This window comes from Canis lupus, chromosome 26 (genome assembly GCF_003254725.2).
Source record: "Canis lupus dingo isolate Sandy chromosome 26, ASM325472v2, whole genome shotgun sequence".
Taxonomy (NCBI): Eukaryota; Metazoa; Chordata; class Mammalia; order Carnivora; family Canidae; genus Canis; species Canis lupus.
The window spans coordinates 21,091,159-21,108,244 of NC_064268.1; positions in this window are offsets into that span (position 1 = coordinate 21,091,159).

Sequence of the window (17,086 nt, forward strand, 5' to 3'; positions counted from 1 at the left end):
CCACCACCCCTTGAGGCCCGACTTGCCCATGTGATTTGCTTTGGCCAATGTAGCAGACATGATACAGGCAGAAGTTAGAGATGTGACCGCACCTTTGTCATCAAGGAGCCCCCTCCTCTGGGCTAGGCCTCAGCATGAGACCACGGCGCAGATCTGACCCAGACTGGCAGCCTGCAGCCAAGCTCAGCTGAGCACAGCCAAGATCAGTGCAAGACTGACCATCCTGCAGATGCTTGAGCAAGAAAAATAAATATATGTTATTGACAGCTACTGAAATGTGGAGGCCATTTGTTACACAGCATTATCATGGTAATAGCTAACTGATATATCTGCTAATGCATTGCCATCAAGGGGTTTTTATCTAAAAGAGACAATAGATGCAAAATATTTAGTTCAATTGTAGACATCTAGTAAGCCTTCAACTAACTTTATCCCTCCCCCCCATCATCCCCTCTCCCAACAACAGAACCAAGGCTCTCTCTTCTGCTAACCTGAGGTCAAGTGCCCTCCAAGGGCCCAGCACATACCCCCACCTGCTTCCCAACCTGCCTCTCCTTGATGTTCTGAAGAAATGAGAAAGAAGTGTTAAATTTGTTCTTGGCTACTTTTCCTTGCAACTCCCAGAGGCCCTGCTTACAAACTGAATCAGTTATCAGCTAGTTAGGCTGGCGGTCCCCGGAGGTGCCGCTTGAATACAGATAGGGACCCATGCATTATTCAGTGCGAAGACGGGGAGAAATGAGCAATGCGTCCAAAGCCAGAACAGCAGTGGCAGTAAGGGAATAATTAGCGAGCTGTCACTTGTCCCTGTCACTGTTTCCTCCCTTAACACATGAGGGAAAATAAAAAAATAAAAAAATAATTTTTTAAAGGAAGAAGAAAAAAGGCAGGGAAGATCATCTTGCTTCTCGAGGCAGCTGGTAGGTTAAAATGTGACACGAAAGAAGCTTGGAGCAAGGGCTCTGGTTCAGCTCACAAAAGCCATGGCCCGAGGACCCCCCCAATATTTTATCGAACTCCCCTTTCTGCTTGATGATTCATGGGCACTGCCCCAGCCTTCCATTCAGATTTTCTGCACGTTTCCATAGCACTGGGAATTAATTTCTCCCCTATAAGGAGGAGGTGGGGATGCTGGGAGGGGGTGGGAGGAGGAGACGTGAGGGGCAGAGCCACCCAGGCCTGCAAAGGTTTGAGGTGACCTTCCAGGAGGAAACTGGGATGAGGTTGACAAGAGCTGCGCTTGGCTCGTTTGGGGACTGTGTGATTTGATTATTCATGAGTTTACGCACACAGAAAGAAATCATTTTGTTGCGTGACTCCTCATCGTTTCTTGTGGAAGCTATTTTTATTTATCTATTAATGTCTTGTTAGAATTTTTTTTTTGGTGGCGTGTGCTGGTTTGCCACTTGGGGTGTTGAGCCAGACATGTGAGGGTCTGAGATGTGCTGATGGTGAGGCCAGTTTTCTCGAAGAGTTCCCCTCACTTTTTCTTTGAAAAAAATTGCAAAAAGGATAGTGTTGGTGGGATAGGGTTGAGAATATTTGCTTGCTTGATTCATGCCTCTGCTTCCCATTAAAAATGAGCTGGTTACCTTTGGGTAGGATGGTTGCTTTCAGCAATTCTGTTTGCTATGGAACTCAACAAGATGGAATGGGGAAAATGCTTTGTAGAAAAAGAGTCTGAAGGAGGTCATAGGAGGAAGCTGGGCTGGAGAAGGGGCTCAAGACTCGCTGAGGCTGAGGGGCTCTTCAAGACCAGGGCCCAGTGGGAGTCAAGTTTGTCCTTGTAGGACTCTCAACTGGTAAACAAGTCACTCTTCTTTATAAAAACCTGTCAGCTTCCTTACTGCATAATGAGGGTCACTAGGGGATGGAAGATTTTGTCCTCAAAGTGCAGAGAGAAATGGAATTCTTTTATGAAGCCACTAGTCCAGATTTAATAAGTCCATGGCATGCATACCACTGATCTCTACCTAGTGCCCAGGGCAGTCATCACTAATCAATCCCAGAATACTTGACCCACTGCAGCCAGCTAAGTACCCCCAAAGAGCTCTGTACCATATGAGCTCCCTCAACCCACCTCACCCCTTCAGACTCTAGACCTCCTTTGCACGTGGTGTTCCTTCAGCCTAGAATGTCCCTTTTCCCCTAGCTAACACCTACCTTGGCTGAATGTCACCTTTCTCTTCTGGAGTCCTCATCTCAAGTCCTTGCAGGGTAAATTACTCCCTCCCCAATCACGCCTCCTTTCTTCCATATCTTTACATTTGCTGTGCATGCTTAGAAATGAAAGGCAAGATTAATTTGCCTTCTCTTTTCCTGATTAGATTGGAGGTCCGGGGGATAGGTTGGGAGATTTTGTCACCTTTCTGTCCCCAGCAGCCAGCAGAGAGGTTGACACCTGGAATGGATACAGTCACGGTTTGTTGGATGAAGGGAGTAATGATTTGCTGTGCCTCTGGACAAAGTCGGCTCCTCTCTGGGCCTGATGTCTGGCATTCAGTCCAAGCTTGGACAGGGGTGACCTGGCTGTGTGTGCAGGCAGTTCCAGAGCCCTGGTGGCACAGGTGAGGGACACCACCCGGTCAGCCTCCTCCTTGGCTCTGTCACCAGCATCACAAAGCTGATACTGAGGGGAAATCAGAGAGGAGTTAACATAGGAGAGTCCTAGCCCTAGCAAGTCCAGGGCCTATGGTCGGCAGGGGAAAACAGACAGGTTCGGAATACAATAGCTCATGCTCATGATCCCAGATAAAAACCCCTGGGTCACATATTGGCTGAAATATGTTCCCCAAAGATACCAGGTCCTAATCCCTGGGACCTATAAATGTCACCTATAAGTAAAAAGGTCTTTACGGATAAGATTAAATTAACTACCTTGAAATGGGGAGATAATCCTGGGTTGTCTGGGTGAGTTCTAAGTGCCTGTACATCTGCGTTTATGAAAGAGGCAGAATGAGCCACACACAGAGAAGGTGATGTGAGGCAGAAACTGGAGGGATGTGGCCACAAGCCAAGGGAATACCAGTAGCCACCAGAAGCCATAAAAAGCAAGACCGTCCCACAGAGCCTCTGGAGGCAACATGAACCTGTGGACACCCTGATTTGGTTCCCAGTGATGCTAATTCTACATTTCTGTCCCCCAGAGCTATAAAGGAATAAATTTCTGTTGTTTCAAGCCACCAAGTTGGTGGCCATGTGTTACAGCAGCCCCAGGGAACTAATACAGGCTGGACACAGGCTGATGACAGATAAGAGGGGGAGAGGAAGGCATCTGCACTTGTGTCTCCCAGATGTAAGACCCACGGGAGCTGTGTCACATCGCCTCAGGGGGCATCGTCCCCTGCTCATCCCTGTGTCCCTCAGTGGTAAGCGAGGCAACAGGAACCTCAAGCATAGATGTTAAGAACACTAGCTTTGGCTGTGTTTTGTTTCAAGTATAATTGACATACAAGATATCAGTTTCAGGTGTACAATGTTACACTTAGATATTTGCTTATATTGCGAAACGATCACCACAATAAGCCTGGTGAACACCCATCACCCTACAGTTACAGAATTTATTTTCTTGTGATGAGAACTTTTTAAGCTCTGCTCTGTTAGCAACGTTGGGATGTGCAAGTGCCCACAGGCTAGACTCCATGGACTTCAGAGGTGACTCTCTAGGAGCCGAGCTGCGTGAACATTGATGGTTGATACAATGCTATGTCTTAACAAAGTTGGTTAATCACTTCCTGATTTCAGCTCTGCAACTGTCTTAATGTTTTGTAGCCAATGGATTTGGGGAGCGGGGGTAGCGGTCCCAAATATTTTTGTGTATCCTTGAAAAGCTGTAGTAAAAAGGTTGTGCATGAAAGGAAATCTCTGCCCCGTCTCTCTCTCTCTCTCTCTGTATCTCTCTCTGCCTGCCCTTCTCTCAGCTTCTCTCCATCACTGTCTTCTTCTATTTCTGTCTCTTGGTCTAGCATATGCTCACACTCTCTTACACATACACATGCACGCACATGTACAGACACACGCGCGCGCGCACGCACACACACACACACACAAACACCGAGACTGCAAAGGTGAATGATGATAATGACTTTACTCCTGACATCATCCCTTCTTGGCAATTTTCTCCACCCCCCAGGCCACTCCTCCTATACAGCTCCTCCCTAATGGGGCATACATGCATCGGAATCACACCTTTCCACTACCTTCCCTTTCTTACCTGTGCCTTTCCAGCCACTGGACTCAGGGAAGGAGAGAACTTCCCTCCAGTGCCAAGGCTTAACATGTGGCTAAACCACATACCCTGGTCAGGAGGGAACTACAAAATTATTAGCAGGGAGGAGGGGTGGGTGCCCGGGAGAAGCAGGTCAAGCAGGAACAAGTGGGATAAGGGAAGCAGAGACAGAGGTGATGGCTGGCAGCTCAAGAGCTTGGCCATAGCTGGCAGAGTCTTGGCCCAGGGAGCCCCAGCAGCTGGGGATCCCAGCCTTCCCCCATGGAACCTGGGAGGGCTCGAGATGGCCAGGGACAGGCATGGAAGCAGCTGGTTCTCCTGCAGGGTCTTGGTCCTGGAGGGCCACCACTTGTCCCATTCGATTGGCATTCATCAAGAGCATCCTATGTGCCCAACCTTCTGCTTTCCAGAGCGCAGGCTATGACTCACTTGATCCTTTTTTAAAAAATGTAATAGCCTTTTTTTATTGAGGTGTGGCTTCATTATAGCAAAGTGCACCAATATGGCATGAACAACTCACTTAAATTCTACAAGTACATACCCAGCAGCCAGGTCAAGATATAGCCTGGTTCTAGGCTCCCTTGTGCCCCTTCCTGTCCTGACACATGTCCTGATAGAACCAGTATCCTGAGGTCTGTCACTTCTCTCCCATCTCCAAGCCCCGTTGGAATAGACTTAGCCAGTATATATTCCTTTGTATCAGTATTTCACTTAATGTTACATTTGCAGTATGTTGTTTTATGTGTCAGTAGTTTGGACTTTTTTATTGCTGAATACTATTCCATTGCATGGATGTATCACCATAGATTTCTCCCCGGCGTTACGGATGGGCATTTGAGCTGCTCAAATAAGGAACTGCTATAAAATATCTTGTGTCTTTTGGCTAGCGTCTTTTGGTGGTTACGAGCATCTTTTTTTCCCTATGGTTTGTGTACTCAGGACTTGAATCACGGGGCCAAAGTATAGCATAGAAGCATATAGTATAAATATGTGTTTAGCTCTGGTAGGTAGCTGTCATATGTTCTTGTGGGGATATATATATATATATATCTGCTGTGGTTCCAGGCATAATTTATTGCTTAGAATGAGAATATATATATTTTTAAAAAGTGGTTCTATCTAAAATTGAGCCAAAAATATTAAGTCAATAGTGACACTGGTGACAAGGTAATAGGTAGATGTTACGAAAACCTGAGTGTGGCGTGGAAAATGATTGGCCCTCAGGGACCACTAGAGCATTGAGTCATTTCTTCCACATGTGTTTCAAACCATGGTTCAATACATCCTTCATTTGTTTTAGTTGTCTTATCTGTAAAATGGGGATGATAAAACACCCCTTCCTCGGGCTTCATGAGGATTACATGAATATGTAACACCCTGCATGTGCGGGGTAGGGGGGGTCTGCTTCATTACCATCCCCATTTTACAAATGAGGACACTTGAGCTCAGAGAGGCTAATCCTCTGCCTGAGGTCACACAGCTGGTGAACAGCAGAGTAGGAACACAGGTCTGTGTGGTTCCCATACCTGTGTTCTCTTTATGAGCCCTGGAAGATTGCTGTTTTTTGGTCATCAAAAGGGCCATCTATTTCTGCAGCATTATATCAATCAGGGATTGCTCACATTGGAGCAAAATCCAAATACAACTGTGTCCCCCTCATTTGTATAGTGGTGGGTGTTCCTGCCAATCAACCATACATGGCCTAAACATGATAGGGGATTACTTATCCCTCCTGTAAAAGAAGTCAGGAGGATGCAGCTTCATGATGCTGTCAGAGATCCAGGCCCTTTCTAGCTGGCGTGCCATCATCCTTATAGTGTGCATCCCAATGCTCTCAAAATGGCTGCTGGAGCTTCAGCCATCACACCCTTCATCCAGACTGAAAGAGAGGGGGAATCTGGTGTAGAGTCCCCTTTACAATGGGAGCTTTTCTGGCAGATGCATCCAGCAACAACTTCCACTTACAAGTTATCAGATAGAAGCTGTCACTTGGCCATCCCATATGCAGATAAGCCTGGGAAATGCAGTTTTTGTTGTTGTTGTTGTTGTTGTTGTTTGTTTCTTTAAATTTGGGTAAGTTATTACTCACCGCTTGAAAAAGAAATGTTCTATAAGTAAAAAGAGAAGTGAGTGGATATGGATGGCTAATGGTAAGCAGTCCAAACCACAAACACTAACCCAGGGATCAGAGTCCTGTTTCAATCAGCCATAGGGAAGGTTAGTAGCTATAAATACTCCAGTAACTCCTGTGGTCCTGTATATATATTCCGTTGTTATTCAAAGTGTAAATCTAAGAAACCCAGGGAGAAGGAGGGGGAAGACTGAGGATCACAGAGCTAGTAAGTGGCCACCCAGGACATGGGTCCTGCTCTGGACTCCAAGTCCAGTGCTCTTGCAAGCATTCTGGGTTATTTTTTCTTTGGACTTGACACTTTCCTTTTACTTCTATGCCAGAATTTGACCTTGCATATTATGTAATGATCAGTGCACATGACTAGATTTTTGTGGTTTGGTTTCCCTTCCTTCCTGAATATGTACAGTTGTACTTCCTACACCCCTGTGTTGAGGTAGGCATATATGACTAGTTCTGGCCAATGAATGGGGGACAGAATTGAAATATGTGGATTCTGGGTAGATTTAATAACTAATGCAACACTCTTCATAGCTCACTTTTCCCTCAGGCATTCAGACAAGCAGCTTTTCAGAAGGCAGCTGTCCATCAACCAGGGTACCCAAACGACTATGATGAGCAGAGCTTCTTGCCAACTTGAGATGAATACACAGCATGAGTAAGAAACAAATCTTTGCTGCTTTAAGCCACTGAGAATTGGGGGTTACTTGTTACTGTAGTGTAATATCTTCTAGCCTGACTGATATATATAATATTAATGTTTCTTTTATTGGATTCCAGATGAAGTGACCCAAACTAGGGTTGCAGTGCTATTGAGAACGTCTTCAGTTGTGTTTCTTGAGGGCAAGGAGGAGCCAAACCACCTTAGAAAATTAGAAGGAGAGTTCTGGAATAAGAATAAGAGGTCTGGTTCCCAGTAAGTAGCCACTAGTTACATATGACTATTTGGATTCAAATTAATTATAATTAAATAACATTAAAATTCAGTTCCTCCGTGATGCTAGCCACATTTCAGTGCTCAGTAGCCACCTGAAACTACGGGTTACCCTGCTTCCGTACTGGACAGTACTCGTAGACTATTCCTATAGTTGGGAAAATTTCTCTCAGACAGCACTGGTTTAGACTCTTGGAAGTTGAATCCAAAGCCCCATAGCCAAGGAATGCTGGAATCTTAGAAAGATAAGGTATATCATCTTAAAATGCAGGCATTTTAGTACCATGAATGGACTCTCAAGATATTCTTGGCCATGAAATGGGAGGACACTTCTCCCTTCACCTTAAAAGGACGAATGCCACCATCAAACCCTGGCCACCTGCAGGAGATGCTTGGGAGTCACAGAAGGATCTAAGCCTGGATAAAGATACAAGCAAGTGGCAGAGGATCTCTGGGGCCCAGCAGGGTCACCATCTCTCTGTGTTAATTAGAGGACATTGTGCCCAGAGCTGGTCAGAAAACCCTTTACCAGGTATTGAATGAGTGGCACAAGAGAGAGAGGGGTCTTTTGAGCGGATGGAATGTGAACCGGGTCAAGGGCAAGATTACCAACAGAACATCCTGCAGCTAGCTACCCAATCACTGGGTGACCATCACTGGGTGATCTCGAGAGTCCCTCCACCGCCATGAGCCTCAATTGCCTCACCTGTAAAATGGCAATAATAGTTCAAATTTGTAGAATTCTTATGCTGAGCAATGTGCCAAGGATGTCATATGCTTCATCTCCTTTTTTATCCTCACAATAAGCTCAGGAAGCAGGTTCTAAAATTACTTTTCTGTCTCTCTCTCTCTCTCTCTCTTAACGATTGGCCCTGTCTCCCCAACTCGAATGTAAATGGCTAGAAGGCCGTTCATCCCTTAATCCAGAGCACCTGGTGGAGAGCAGATAACAACAGACAGTTTCTTCCTCTCACCTTTGGGGTGAACGTGAGGCTGAAGGTGAGTCTGAATGAAACCCCAACCGTTTCCCTTTTCGGAGACAGACACTTCTACTTCTCCCTGATATTTCCAATTCACTGCTCCTCCAGGGACCATCGGAAGATTACTTGCAATTGGGCACACTCACATAAGCAGATGGAAATGTGTCACTTCCAGGCAGGAGAAATGAAGAGCCAGGGCCTGATTCTCCATTCTTTCTTTCCCCACTGTGAAAGCATGTGTGCCATGAAACTGAATCGTCCTGGATGGCTGATTTGCTGTGAAAGAACAGCTGCCCTGGAGGGTCATCCAATCTCACCAAGAACTTTGTGAGAACAAGAAATAAGCATCTGCTTTGTTGGGTCACTGAGGTTTGAGGGATTGTTTGTTACTGCAGCACAACCTGACCCATCCTGTCGAATACATCCAACGTTGAATCCTATCCACCTGTGGTACTCTATCAGCCACTTCAAATCTGCAGCATAGATGCTTGTGGTCAACAGGGGTCCCAGGTGGTCTGGACATGATGTAGTGTCCACTAGGTGGACACTACCAAGTCTAGACCACCAGGAGGGATGATGATTCCTTTTACTTTTTCATAGGCAGCCTTGAGACAAGCCCTTGCACCCTTACAGTTCCTGAGTCAGGTACCACCATTTGGCTTTTCCCATTCAGTTAATGGATAAACAGCTAGAGGCCATGTCTGTTTTTGAAGTTGTTCTCTCTCCTTGGGAATGAAGAAAGTATAAAGCTTTCCCCAGTGGCATGTACCCTGGACATTTGCTGGTTCTGTCCCAGGATCTAATGCATAGGCTTGCACGAGGAGGGGCAGGAGCATGTGACCCAGAAGGACCTATCAGAACACTCCTTCCTCCTGACTACAGAGATTGGTTCAGAGGTGGGCATGGGAACTGAGCTGTCCAATCAGAGTGGATCTCAAGGCTCTCCTCTTGCTGGTTGAGAAGCATAAAAGCATCTGGTTATGAGCTCTACAGAGAAGGCTGCAGCAACCGGACATAGAGTGAACCTGACACCATGGGAGCCAAATAAGAGACAGAAAATAATAGTGGTCTTAATGAGTGACATCACTGAGCTCCTGGACCAAGCTTCACCTAATAGCTAAAGACTCCAACTTTCCTGTTACATAAGCTCTGGACCCTTCATTTCTAAGGGCATTTGAATGGGGTTTTCTATTACTTGTCACACAAATTGTCCTAATTGGTACACCAGCTATAGATTGGGGGACTAGGTCTCCTGTTAGGCCACTCTCCTCCCTGTATTCTAGAATTAGAGACCCCAGAGACACAAGATTATCCTGTCCAAGGCTGAGAGAGGTGAGAGATGTGTCCAAGTTCACTTAGGAAGTCCCTGGAAGTTCCTGGCTCCCTTCTCTATGCCCAGAAGGGAAATTGTACTGGATTTATGCACATAGTCAGAGAGAGAGAGGGAGGGAAGAAGGGAGGGAGAGAGAGAAAGAAAGAGAGAGAGAGAGAGAGATGCTCCTTTTACAGGAGTGAGTGCTGACTGCCTGCAGCATAAATACATGCAAATTTATTCAGAGTAGCTCTGCATGGCATGGGCAGATATAAGCAAAGTGAGGAGGAAAATTCATCTCAGTCCCAGGGATTTTGCCTCTGATAGGGTGTTCCTCGAGATGTCTGTGAAACCCCCATTATCCCTCCTCTTTTCTCCAATTGGTCTCCAAGTCCCAGCTGATTCTACTTAAAAACCCATTTCTTTCAAACCCACCCCTTCTGGCCAGCCCTGCACCAGTGCATTGGGTCCTGCCTCATATGCTAGCTGGGAGATATCTCTCCAGTCCCCACCCTGGGCTCCCTGCCTCCACATTTGTTCTCTGCATGGCAGAGCTTCCTAGGATGCCAATTGGATGGGGCCATGTCCTTGACTAAGCCCTTGCAATGGCTGCCTGGCATCCCCAGGACAAAACCAAGTTCTGTATCCTAATATGCAAGGGCTCTAAGGCCTACTTCAACAGATTTATCTCTTCCCCTCTGCCCTAGGAGTCTTATGCTGCAGCCACACACACACACACACACACACGTCCCATTTGTTGGATCTCCAGCTGCACCCTCAGATCACAAGACTTTTGTGTGTGCTATTCTCACTGATGGAAATGCCATTCCCTCTGGTACCTGAGAAAAATTCCCCTCGTCTATAAACCCAACTCAGAAGTCATTTCCTCTGGAACATCTTTCCTCATCTTTTCAGTTAGACATAATTATTCTTTCTTCCTGTATACAATAAACTACAACACTTTATAATAATATACTATAAGAAGATATCATAATCAAAATAAGAGGAAGAGGAAGAACACTAGTGAAGTATTAACTATGGCCACAGCATTATGTCAAGCGTTTTATATGGCTTATCTTGTCAAATCATTCCAACATTCCTGCCAAGTAAGCATCATCATTATTATTACCTCTTCTTCCCATTTTATAGGTGAGGAAACCAAGGATTGGTGAGGTTAAATTATTTGCCAGTGGTACCACAGCTGGAAGGAAGTAGGCTCTAACACATTGCACTTTCCACAGATAGGTTATACTTTTTAATGTGACTTAGAGTTTAATGAACATTTTTACTACATTAGGTAATTTGAACATCATGATGACCCTGAGAGGTATTTGTTTGTCTCCTTCACTTAACCATGAGCTCTGTGAGGACCGTATCAGTTCATCTTTATAGTCATCTTTATACTCCTAGCACTCGGCTTGAAGGCTGTAACTATTTATTGGATGGACGGAGAGAGAGAGAGAGAGAGAGAGAGAGAGATTGATGAGTGGGCTGGTGGTTGGATGGACAGATGGAATAACTGGACAGGTGGATAGATGGATGGATGGTGAATGGATGAGTGGATGGGTAGTTAGTGGATGGATGGATTGAGTGGATAATAAGTTAATGGAGGGATATATGGGTGAATGAATAGATAGATGGGATGGTGAATGGATGGATGAATGGATAGATGTATGGATAGTTGGATGGATGAATAGGTGGATGGGTGGATATATGGATGGATTGGGGATGGAAAGTATAGAGAAATGGATGTATGGATGGTTGGAAGGATGGAGGGATACCTGGATAGATGGATGGAAGAATGGATCAATGGATGGATAATCACACAGATGAAGCAATAAACCTCAGTAAACTCCCCATTGTCAATTCTAATTCTTCTTTGAATCCAGCCACCATCTTAGCCATGAGAGTTGTGTGATGTGAATAAACCAAGGAATGCAAACCCTCTGTATCCCAATCTTCTCCTTTTCTTCCATCTGAATCCCTGATCATTGCAGAAGAGGATATTCCTTTGGAAAGGCTGTTGTTCAGCATCTCATTCCCATGCAGTGACTGAGCCTAGAACCCCGTGTATTTGCACATACTGGGGCGCTGAATTTGCTGATGGTGGAACTAAACCATGAGACTCAGGACTGGCATCGCTGACTCCTGCCTGGGGGAAGCAGACATCCCATGCCACGTAGCGCTCTACAGCCTTCCCCGACCACCGTTGTCTGCTTTCTAAATAAACCCTGAGACAGAGCCATGTGGGGTTATAAATCAGTCGGAAATCAAATGCTAACATGTAAATAAATTGCAAATCAGCTGAGAAATTGGTTTCATTTTGAGACGATAAAGCACATTTCTCCTGCGCTGATTTTGTAAGGCGCCCCTTAAGAATTGTAATATTTCTGTGTGGTAATGATAAACATTAGTGAGTTGCTTTAGAAATGAAAAAATAGACAGCCTCTGGGGATTTGAAAAACATATGCACTTCAAATTTGAAAATCCAATTTAACTGTCCATTATAAGGAGAATAAAAAGGTAAGGATAGGATAATTTTGCAGTTACACAGCATTTGACTAAATCTGATTCCGCGATGACAGGCACACTTTAAAAGCTACAAGTCTGAATGCAAGGAGACAGCAAATCATTTATTTATGATTGTAATCTAGCTCCTGTCTAACAAGTTAGAGACTGTGCCGCTTGCTCCCTGGCTGCGGACGGCATGTGTACACTTGTCAGCCAGCACTCTTAAAAACACTTCTCACGGAATTTCTGGGTTTGGGAGGGAAAAAGATAATAAAAGAGAGAGAAAACAAAAGAGATAATCCTTGTCAAATTTACCCAAACAGGCAGATGTTGAAATTGTGAAAGTTTAGGAAGAAACAAATCTTTTCTCCTTAATTTTTGCTGAAAGCAACTTGGGGAAATGTGTGAGTGCGTGCACACATGTATGCACGCCCACATCCACGTGCGCTTCGGCTCAGGGCTCAGCACACCCGCACCCTCGACGGGAGACTCTGTCTACAGCTGAGAAAGTTCAAGTCGCAAAACTTCAACTCGACAGTCAGTCTTCCTACGGAATGTTAATCTTTTCTTCAATTCTGTTGTCAGCATCCCTCTGGTGACGTCCTTCCACCCTCACCCCCGTACCTGTGGGAGCCCTGCTACTGCAATTAACTTGCAAGTATGTTTCCTCAAACTATGCCAGGGTTTCCCCAGAAACACATTTAGAAAGTTCGGGAAGCCTGATATGGAAGGAGTTCAGAGGGGCTCAAAGAAATGCAAAGTCTTTAAGCCCCCATACCCTGAGTCCCCAGATCCAGAACTCTAGCAGCTGTATAGCGTTAATTCTGACTACAAGATAGAGTCATCAGCCACTAGACTTTTCCCCAGGCTGGGCAGTGGAGTAGACCCTTTCCAGGTCAGGGGTATCTAACATCCCACAGTGGTATGAAAGAAGTCCAATACTATGTCCATTTGGCAGATGGAATAAATAAGGCTTACTGGGGTTTAAGTTGCCCAAGATGACAACACTATAGTGCGGTAGAGCCTAGAGTTCTGTGCATGTGTCTTATTTGTAACTCTGTTCCTTTATTTTTTCCATAAAACAAATACATTGAGCACCTCGTGGGTGTCAGATGACGCTCTAAGCAGGAGAGATCCAGCTGCAGATGATAGACAAGATCCTGCCCTGATAGACCTCATAGTGAATGAAGAAACATTGGAAAAAAGAAAGGAATCAGATCATTTCAACTAAAAAAATGCTATGAAGAAAAGAGGGAACTCTGGGAAGGACATTAGGAAGGGCTCTCTGAGGAGGTGGCCTCGGTGACTAAGAGGAGACAAATTTCTGGAGCTCAGGAGGGAAGGATCTTCCAGGCAGAGGCAACAGCCAAGTGCAAGAGCACTGAGGCAGGAACCAGCTCCAGTCTGTTCAAGAACTAGAAGGAGTCAAGGCAGCTGGAGGGAAGTACAGGAGAAGCCAGGCCGGTGGGGTGCTACAGGAAGATACTAGAGAGTCTCAAGCCAAGGATAGGGTGGTCTGATCTGGCTTTTGTAACAACCCAGTTGGAGCTCTGTGCCTGGCATCAAGTCCAAACAACACCTGTAATCATTGTTATGCATGGAGCTGTGTAAGTTGTCGGTAGTAGCAGAAAGCAGATCCAGCTCCTGACACCAAAGTCAGATTTTCTCCTCTAGGCACACCTCAAAAGGCACCCAGATTTGACCTCATGGTGTGATGGTGGAGATGTATTTCTACTCAGGAGGAGGTGAATTCGTATTTACCAGGATGCCATTCAATCACCAAATCAGAGAGGAAGGAAAAAAAAAAGAGGTAAGTTATTTCTTGTCCTTGCAAATGGGGATGAATGGGGAAAAAACCTCCAGTGAGTGGATGGATACTTAGGGTGACTTTGCAGCCCATGTGTGGCAGGCACACGATTTCTTTCAGAGGGCACAAAAATTAAAACCACACACCGAAACGTCCCTCTCAAGCGTCTTTTGGTAACGACATAAGAAAAGGCCTTTGGAGCAGGACCCCCTCCGCATGCGTTCAAACATTACTGAGGACGTGGTCACGCCAGAAATTGTGATTATCCCAACTATTATTTGCAACAGTAATAATAAAACAAAGATTTATTGAAGCCCCTGCTACATGACAGACCCTGGGCCCGGGCTTCACTAGCAGCATCTGTAATTAGTACAACAGCCTTGTCATGTTGCCGTTTTTATTGCCCCAAATTCAAAGCCAAGAAATGGAGTCCCTCAAAGATTGGAAACCTGTTAGAGATCGCGACCCCCGTGGCTGACTCTGGATTCAAGGCCAGACTGTCTGGCTCCCAACCTCATCTCTCTCCACGAACCTGCGCCCGTGTCCCTCCTCCTGACAAGGTCCCATTTTCGACGCCTTCGAAGACACGTCACGATGAATATATGTGCAGTTGTTGAGAACATCTGGCAGCCCATCAGATGACAAAATCTCCCGCCCAGGGGGGGTTGGCGGGGGTGGAGGTGGGGGCTGTAAATATTAGTTACTGACCCATTCCAATCTATGGGATCTGGTTGTGATTTTTAGCTGTGCTCAGACTCTACTTGTCATCCGGGAAGTTTACGCGAGATTTGATCAGAATTTCACGAAACCAGGCAGAGCCTGTGTGGAGCTGTCAGATGAAATAATTTGTCAGTGATGATTGTGTGAATTCGTAAATATTTATGAATTCACAAGTTATAAATGTGCAGCTTTCGGGAGGGTGGAACGCGATGCCCACCAAGTCACAGATTACAATGAATATTTACAGAAACCCCAATCTGCTAATATTAGTTCTTTGTGCTTACGAAAAAGCTTTTCTTGGGATTGTAACCCTTTCGGGGTAACACGTCTGAGGGAGAAGAAGGATAGAGAAAGGATTTGTCTCCCCAATAGAAAAAAAAATAATAATCAGATCACAATGCGTTACGTTTGTATGACGTTTAGGATTCTCACTGTGTTAACATATTGTTAGGCCTCTTCCTAGCCTTTCCAAAGCTGTTTGTCGAAGCGTTTTTTTAACTGAATTGGATTGAAAAAGCTCAAGATGGCAGGTGGTCAAAAGACCATTTTTTTTTCCTTTCTTTTTTTTTAGTTCTTGCTGAGTGACCTGCCTTTTCTGAGGTCTGGAGTCTCTAAATCCCTCGGAATCTGTTTTCACAAAGGGTAGCATTTCACAAATGTAGTCACGGACATAACCACTTTGATAACACTTCCCGTTAAACACGGTTTCTGGAAAGGCACTGAGCCTGAGGCCTGCTCTCTTTTTGTTAAAAAATATTAGTAAGCATCAGAGAGGTGTTAAAGACAGAGTAACACCACGTCGAGACTTTCTCTTTGATGAAGCCAGAAGAAAATGAAAGAGAAGTCAAAACGGAGCTTGTTTCTTTCCGCATGTGAGAGGCCACACAGCATAGCACAGAGGTTAGGATGGAGACCCAGGGAACCAGCCAACTGGGGCTTGACCTTGACCAAGGACCTAACTCCAGGCCTCAGTTAGGCATCTGTGAGATGAGGATAATAATGGTACCGACTTTTAAGGATTGTTCTGACCAGGATAAAATGAGCTGATGTCTGGAAAACACTAGAATTTGCAGATGATAAAGGTTCTTCCTGTGTTTGTTACACAAATACATGAAAATGGCCTAAATTCACCCTAAGTGTTGCATCAGGTTTTTATGAGGACGGACGGAGAACCAGCCAGGTGTCAGCTCTGGGTATCTAATCTCACTGAGTGGATGGCCCTGGTCAGTCTCTTCTATCATCTGTAAAATGGGACAGAAGGAGGCCTTGGAGGGGACAGTTGGACCGAATGACCTCAGGGAGCCCCCATACTATAGGGTCCATCCAGTGGCCAGAGAGGCTGGACAGGCCACACCCTCCCATTGAGAGTGCACAGCAGGGCTGGTTGGGAATCAGCAGGGCTGATTTGTCTGAAATGAGACACACAGTGGGATGCCATCTGGCTTTCTAAACACCATCCCTTCTGCAAACCTCAGTCCAGTGCTCTGCTCTCAGGAGGGCAGCATGAGCCAAGTAGACTTCCTCATGATCTGAAATGAAACTTTTCTCAAAGACAGCAGTGGTTTTGTCAAGAAAGACAATCATCATCTGACACTGTTATCCTATGTCTACAACGGGGGCCATTTGTCTGCTGTAAGAACTAGTGCTAATGAGCTACCTTCTCTCCCTGCATGCCCAGTCCTGGCACGTAGTAGGGATGGCTGTCACTCCACTGATGTAGGCACCCCCGGGGCTCAGTCTCAGATCTGAGCACATCTGGAGGAGCTCTGCTGAAAAGCACCCAAGGGGAAGGAGAGAAACATCACCCTCCTAAGTTAGAATCCTTTTCCATGAGCAGGAGGTGAGAGGTTGACGGGGAGATGGAACAGGCATAAGTTGATAATCTGTTGTCTTCCTAAAACACGGAGGAAGATTTGTATTCATTCAATTATTTCTGAAACATTTAGCTCGGTTTGTTTTTGTTTTTTGTTTTTACAATTCAGTGATCTTCGTTTCAAAAGTATCACAGCCCCACATTTTGCAGATGGACAGAGGCACAGGATCCCTTAGCCATTACAAAAAAGCAAAGCCACACACGTCTTCCAGCCTCTAGTAGCTAAGGATTTCCCATGATGGACACCCCACGGACATTTTCCACCTTGCCTTCTAATGACAACAGCAAATACGTATCGTGCCAGGCAATTTTTTAGGTTTGTATATGCTGTCTTACTTAATCTTCACAACTGCTAGGAAGTGGGTACTTTTTTACCCTCAGCTTATATACACATTAGCTGAAGTTCAGAGACGTAAAGTTAGTAGCTGAGGGACATGCAGCTGCAAATTAGGGAGGACAGGATTCCACATAGCAGGTTGATGCTGGGCCCCTTGGCCCTAGAGACAATATTACCAGTGAGTATTTCCAGGGATGTAAGTCTTCAAGAGTTGAGGCAATCATGCCCACATCCAACATAGAGCCTGGCACCA